The 7,476-nt window shown below is 37.0% G+C and overlaps 1 long non-coding RNA gene across 1 annotated transcript; it reads left to right on the top strand.

The window, feature by feature from the left end:
- The first annotated feature begins 836 nt into the window (after window positions 1-836).
- LOC131522118 (uncharacterized) lies at window positions 837-4,067 on the top strand. The gene is made up of 3 exons (XR_009266446.1): window positions 837-922; window positions 1,869-1,952; window positions 3,759-4,067. It is a non-coding gene; the product is annotated as an uncharacterized LOC131522118 (long non-coding RNA).
- Window positions 4,068-7,476: the final 3,409 nt, after the last annotated feature.

Genomic DNA, 7,476 nt, shown 5'->3' with positions numbered 1-7,476 from the left:
ATTTTGAAAAAAGAAAAAAAAAAGAAAAGAAAAAAGAAATTCTGGGCCTGTTGCAAACACAAATATTAATAATAGTGCTGTCAAATGATTAATCGCATCCAAAATAAATGTTTTGTTTGCATTATATGTGTGTGTGCTGTGTATATTTATTATGTATATATGAATACATACATGTGCATGTATATATTTTGAAAATATTTGCAATGTATTTACATGTATATATTTATATTCATATAATTTATATTATATATAAATATATTTAATATATAAACATAACATGATTTTCTTAAATATATACATGCATGTGTGTGTTTATTTATGTGTTATTTATATATAACCTACATAATAAATATACACAGTACACACACATATATTATGTGAACAAAAACTTTTATTTTGGATGTGATTATTCGTGATTAATTGTTTGACAGCACTAAATAATACTTATAATAAAATGAACGAATGAATGAAAAAATAAATAATAAATAAATACATAAACGGACGAACGAATTAATAAAGACCATACATTAGCCTATATTCTAAGTCATCTAGATTTATAGATTTAAATTTAACTTGTCAATATTCCTGTCCTCCAAAACTCAGTTTTGAGTGTCAGATCCACTACAAAAATAATTTCTGACACCAGTTCTCATGTGACCTGTGACCAAATTTTGTAATAAAAGGCTACATTTTGAATCAAAATAAGGCAGTTATGAATTAAAATCGACATATACTGCAATTAAAATATTATTATTATTAAATCTGAATTTCGCGCGCATGTTACACACCTGTCCATTGCTCCCCAAGTTCTTGCGCATGCGCATTACTATCACCCAGTGTTTTCCCGCGCACCGTGAATCCATGAGCCTGCGGTCTGAATCGAGTGCAATGGGATAAAAATACCGTGCGCCTCAAAATAAAGGTACGCTAACGGAAATATACAACGCTAAACGGAGTTGGCTTCACGGAAATATTTCGTTTAAGTGAATCAAATTCAAATAAATCAGTTCCTTTAACCAGTGTAGTCTGGTTCACGAACTAATGACTCGTATGAGCCGGATCTCTTGACGAGTCACTCAAAATGACTCGACTTCGACCGAATCCTTCATCTGAACCCTGTCAGAGAGGTTTTACTTTATTTCTTATCAAACGGAATTGAATGCTGTACTAATTTTATAGGATTCAGTATTCAGGTTTCTTGAAGTATTGAGTGCCTACAGAATATTCTTAAAAGAACATGAAATTTTGTGTTCTATGACGAAAGAAAGCCATATGGCTTTGAAATGGCTTTTTTTTATTTATTTTTTTAAGGTAAGTGCTTACAATCAATTTATTTGAGCTACATTTAAATAAACAAATTTTGTTGAAAGTTACTCAACTCAATTTAGTTTATTTAAATGTAGCTAAAATAAATTGATTGCAACCGCTTACCTTAAAAAAAAATAAATAAATAAAATAATACAAAAAAAAAAATAATAATACAAAAAAAAAAAAATCTTTTTTTTTCAGTGAATGCTTAGAAATCAATGCCCTGTATTTCTGAACAAATCTGTTTTGCTCTGGAAAAATCCTACATAAAACCTATACAGACCTCCTTTTTATAAATAAATAAATGCTGCAGAGATATAGATGAGAAAGGCCAACCTGGTTCATTTTGTTCTAATAATGAAGCTATATTGTTAAATGTTGACTGAACCACAACTTGATGTGCTACCAAAGGAAATGAATATTTTCAGTGAGAATCTGCTAAAATATCAGTTTGTTTCTCACACAAAGCTACCATAATACTTCAAAAGACATGAATCGCATGCACTATTGTTATAGTGAACTTGTAATGTATAATGCATTTATCAACTGTCTTTTTTCAGATCCAGACCACTATATGAACTGTTGCTGGAGAACATGCTGGACGCTCTGGTCTGGTCTGAACATGGGTTTGAAACAACATGACGGTGAGTCAACAATGACCCAGTTGTCACGAATAAGGCTTCAGATCATAACCTGGTAAAACACAATTTTTATGCCGTGAAAAAATGCAGTGGAGTCCTGGCAGGAGGTCACGTTTAGAGACGAGCAGGTCATGCTTTCAGGAGATCTGCACCTCTAACTGGGCTCACAATAGCGTTTTACACAATTACACATGAGGTGTAATTGACAGCAGTATCAGCGGCGCAGCGCTATTCTGACAGGCTTCATGGAGCCGTGATTAATTACCGCACGGCTTCTCTGGGCTTTCCAATTTCCTCTGGCTTTCAGTTCAGGGCTGTAGGTGATAGTACAGTAACTCCTGTTACACCCTACAGCAGGAGAAAGAGACGTCTCCCCTTCTCTCTCTCTTCTATCCTCCAGCGGATCAGAGCAGAAGTCAGCCAAACAAGGGCTGCCGTGATAGTCTGTGTAATGCCTCTCCCTGCCGTGAATGCTAACTACCGCTCATATTCACCAATGCAGGTGAGATTATCTGCACTCGAAGAAATCGCTGCTGCTTTTTTAGCTCCACTTCCAGTGTTAAGTTTTAATTTATTATTTGCGAAACTGTTATCATGGAGTTCGCTATCATAGGCCTCTTCATTAATCACAGCGAGGGCTTCATTTATTCCCTGATATCTGCAGGGTCCTGGCACTGATGTACATACGGGTCTGTTTATCATGAGCAAAAACTGAAAAAAAGTTGGAAGAGAGATAAGTTTATCCCAGCTTACGTTCACAACACTCAGTGAGGTATTTTTATTAGCAGATGCTTAGCTGTGTTGCCTCCATTACGGTTCATTTTCAAGTTGTTTTCCTTTCTCTGTAGTTGCCTTACACAATTAACTTGTCTAACATTAGTTACGAGCAAATAAAGCATTCTCAGGGGAACATTTGTAATGGAAGCGAATTCATCATTTGAATTCATGCATTACTTTTCATCTCTCACGGAGTACATACTTCACTGGTCATCATGGTGTATATTTTTGTCTCTTATTGAACCCTAAGAAACAAGCTTTTCACCTTTGGATGCTTAAATACCATCATATTTGAAACATCTTTTCTTTTCTTTTTTTCTTGCACTCAACTGTTTTGGAGTACACTCTTAAAAATAAAGGTGCTTAAAAGGTTCTTCACAGCGATTCCATAGAAGAACCATTCAGTCAAAGAACCATCTCTTTCTTAGCTTTTTATAATCTGAAGAACCTTCTTTCGCCACAAAGAAGCTGTTGTGAAACAGAAAGGTAAACGTGCAGTTCAAAAATGTTTTACGTGGGATTTTTTTAATTTTTTTTTATTATTATTATTTTTGTTATTTCCATCCCCCCAAATACAAATTATCATTATCATTTTTACTAATTTAATTTAATTTAATTTAATTTAATCCACATCTACACTGATGACATTTAATTTAATTCATTATTAACATTAAATTATTAAGATAAATAGTTCTCATTGTGACAGCTGTTATAATTACTCTCTTGCAACATTTTGCCAAAAAATATTGCCAATAAATAAATATATGTTAATAAATATTGACCTATTTTGATGACATAATATAATAGTATAATTCCACAAATTATCTATCCTTTCCGATTTCTCTGTACACATTTTTTTTTTTTTTTTTTTGCTCAAATGCACAAACATTTATTTTCCCAAGTTCTAATTTCCAGTTTCACACGCTTTCTTCTTTGGCGGATTCTGTTTAACTAGTGGCATCTTGCTCATAAAGACCCACTTCATCAAATCATATGGTTCAGTCTCTTATCCCTGTGATGTGTCTGTGGCAGGGGACATATGGGACAGAACAGGGATGGGTGTGAATATCCCGTGACCCCTAACGGATCAGGGGCATACTGAAAGACGGCCTTGAACTGTAAGGAGCTAATCCTGTTTGGCTGGCCTGCTGACGGCCTCCTCACCGGGACACGGTCCTGCTCTCATCCTGGTGCTTCACATGCTAATCAAACTAATGATGAGCAACCAGAGACCTGCTCACAATGCTGGCAGGATACCAGTGGAACATGCACACATTATATTAACCATCAAGCAATAGTAAAAACAGACAATCTAATAAAACAAATGTATAGCAATCTTTAATACACCCCCTTCAACTTCAGAAATGCCTTCATAACTGTGACGTTCCAAAGACCCATGCCTTTGGTCCTCAGTGTTACCCTGTGTTAAAACAAAGTGAAGCGGTCAAGGAAGTTTAATAGATCCAGCCAATCAGATGAAGGCCACAATACACATTGGTTGGTCAGTGAATGGACTGTGAGCAGTAGGGCCATGCAGTATATCAAAATAAATTGAAATTGCAATATGGCTTGTGTATAAATCATTTTTATTTTATTACTCTCTTTTTTTAGTTTAAAGTATAATATAATTTTATTACAATTTCTTTATTTAATAATCATCACAAATAAACAATATGTATTTATTTAGTTAGTTAGTTAGGTATATTGTGAATTGATTTTAACACAATGGCAATATAGCCTTAAAACTCAAGTGGAAAGTAATGAACAAACCAGAGCATGACATTGTTTATTTTCTCTAAGATTATTCATTTGTTCTGAACAGTGATATTCTATAGAGTTTTTTTTTTTTTTTCATATCAGAGAAAACAAACAAACAACAAACAAACACATATCAGCGTCAGTTTGTTTTCTAATATCATGCAGCCATTGGTCGGTAAGCCATCTGACAGCATTTGTTTTTTACAGACAGGTTTGGTCTTCTGCTTTGTCTGATTTCAGAAGCAAACTCCGCCTTCGAGCTCTTGCACACACAGGTGTGGCAAACGTGCATTTCCCAAAATTGTTTAACAGCTTGTGCTGTTGTTTTTTTTTTCTTTTCTTTTAACCCTTTTTCGCTGTTCTTCTGTAATGGTATCCCTCTCTGGAGTGTTGTGCTATGTTTGTGTTTTCAGCGAGTTTCTCAAATGCCCTAATTCTCCCTGAATCAACAATCCTTTGTGTGAAGCCGGTGGAGAGGGATTCCCCAGCTGTGAGCTCGAATGCGCTCGTGCTCCCGCGTCCCTCAGGCGGAGAGATGCAGATTAGTGGAGCAAGTGAATGGAAGGTTAAAAAATGCATTATTAAAAATAAACTGTGCAAGAGAGACGGGAGAGCCAGAGACGGTGGAGGAAAGGGAAACTTCAAACGGTGATGTTTAGCATTGCCGTAATACAACATGACAGGTTTATAAAACTTGCCACTCTCTATTGAAGGGCTGGAAATTGACTCGGGCAGCGGTAAGTGATGGCATATTCGACTTTAAAAAATGGCTTTAATGATGCAGTTATTGTGTTACGGAAATGGAAATAAAACTTTAATTCCCTCGGTGAAGAACAATCCTGCATGCTTCAATGTGCACATGCTAAAAAGTGATTCTCATAGCAGATTCCCATGGCCCTGCGCTCCCGACGATTTAGAAAATCTCTCCCTCTCCCTCGTTTTCGGTTTGCAAAGGTAATGAGAAGCTAATGAGGCTTGACTTGAATTTTTTCAGCACTCCACTCCTGGCAGCTTCCCAGAGGGTCTGAAGGAGATGTTTAGCTTCTATAGAAGCGGTGCTGACGGATGGATAGATGGATGCAGGGCTCGAGCCTCTGCGTTTGCTCTCCATTCACCGCACACGAGGGGAGGGTGGAGAGATCGGGGGTCGGAAACTCAAGGAGGGAGAGAACGGGCATGAAGAAATCAGCGCTCTTAAAGCCAGATGAAATCCAGACGGCAGGCTGAAAAGAAAAGGCCGTATCAGCCTGAGACTCCTATGGATGCTGTGCTCTGAATAATGCAGGCCTGATGATGTGCGAACCTTCACAGCGTTTAGATTGTCACAGATCTGGAAATGAAAAGAAACCCAGTTGGAGAGGCTACTTTGAAAGTGTAGCTTCCCAAGCAACAAGCTATCATTTAACCCTGTAAAGCCTGATATATGAAATAATATCCCCGAAAACCCTTTTTTTTTTTTTTTTTTAATGGACCAGTTTATTGAGCCTATTCAGAAACAAAATATGTAGAATGTCACAATTAATGCATCAGACTTTTTTGTCTAATATAGTCTGATATATGGATAAAACAGCTTAATTTTATTCAGAGATTCGAACTGAGAAATAATATGCAATTTGCTGCAGATGCTGATATTTATATAATGAAATTATGATGCTTGTAATGAAAATCAATGTGATCTTTATAACAGTACTGCAGATACTGACATAAAATGATATAAATATCATGTCGTCACTCTATATGTCCAATAATATGTCTTAGTAAGATGAGATTGAAATGATCCAAACATATAATGCAATGCAATGCTGATTGAGAGATGAAGAAATAAACGCTCCTCAAAAGATCCTGATGATCAGATTTAAGACGCACTGATTTTTCTAGAAAATGATTGATGGAGAATCAAGTAAAGCCGAGCTGCTTCAGTCCAGTAAGTGTTCATCTGGAAATGCAGTTATTCTGACGTTTACTTGATAAAAATCAGTCCATATTTGACATAAAAAAGACACATGAAGCAGCTGCTGAACCTGGACGTTTGTACAATTACACTAAAAGAGATTTTAAACTATTGATCAGACGACAGAAGACATGGAGTAGATTGAGCGCGACAGGTTTGATCATGTTCATCATTAAAATACATATGCAAAATATGTGTATGAAATATAATACAGCTGGCTTTATATGGTTAAAGTCATGTAGAGTAGCTGTGTGTTTTTTAAAGAGCAGATACACTGCAAGCTAAGATGCTCAAAAACGCCCTGTTAACAATCAAAGAAAACAATGTGGTAAACGTTTAGGCAAAACTAGCGTATGTGATACTAAATGAGCAGCAGTGGAATCATCTTCCCCATGCACCGGCAGGCCAGGATGACTTCTTTAGCACAAAGGACAAAGTCAGCCTTGTGCCGAGGATCGGGCCGGACTAATGAAGTCGTAGCAGACTCTCGGGCTGATAGACCTGTTAATGAGCTCCACTCCTGTGATGGGAGACGGGGAAAAGGGATGTAACAGGTAGGCGCCGGATCATTAGCGTAATTTAAGCAGAAAAGGTCTTTGTTTCTCGCCGAATTGCCGGGGAGGCTGGGAAGGGACCTCGAGGCCTCTCGAAAGCATTTTGCTGGCACGCACGCCGAGAATTGATTGTCTTTGTTGTGGTAATCTGAAATTAATTTGCACTTGAACCCATCTTTCTTCCAGGATCAATTTAAAACACTGTTATAATTATGTGAAACCGAGAGCAGACACTGATATGACGAGCCGGAATATTTTAATTCCCCAGGTACTTAAGAGCCTTTTTTCCCTGACTTATCTTGCGAGGTAATAAAACAAAACGTTCCTCATGCATAGGCTTAAGGGAGAGGTATTTGCCGGAGGGGTAACAGTAATAACCGCTGTATTGCTACACGTTTACCCGTGTACCCTCTCAGTAGGTCATCGCTTTCTTTCAAACACGCAAAACTCACGCTAATGCGAGCCGAAGCTCTGCGAGGACAGATGA

The sequence above is a fragment of the Onychostoma macrolepis genome, chromosome 16, assembly GCF_012432095.1.
Source record: "Onychostoma macrolepis isolate SWU-2019 chromosome 16, ASM1243209v1, whole genome shotgun sequence".
In the NCBI taxonomy this organism is placed as follows: domain Eukaryota; kingdom Metazoa; phylum Chordata; class Actinopteri; order Cypriniformes; family Cyprinidae; genus Onychostoma; species Onychostoma macrolepis.
Note: the sequence above shows the minus strand (reverse complement) of the source record. Positions and strands in the feature narration are given on the sequence as shown.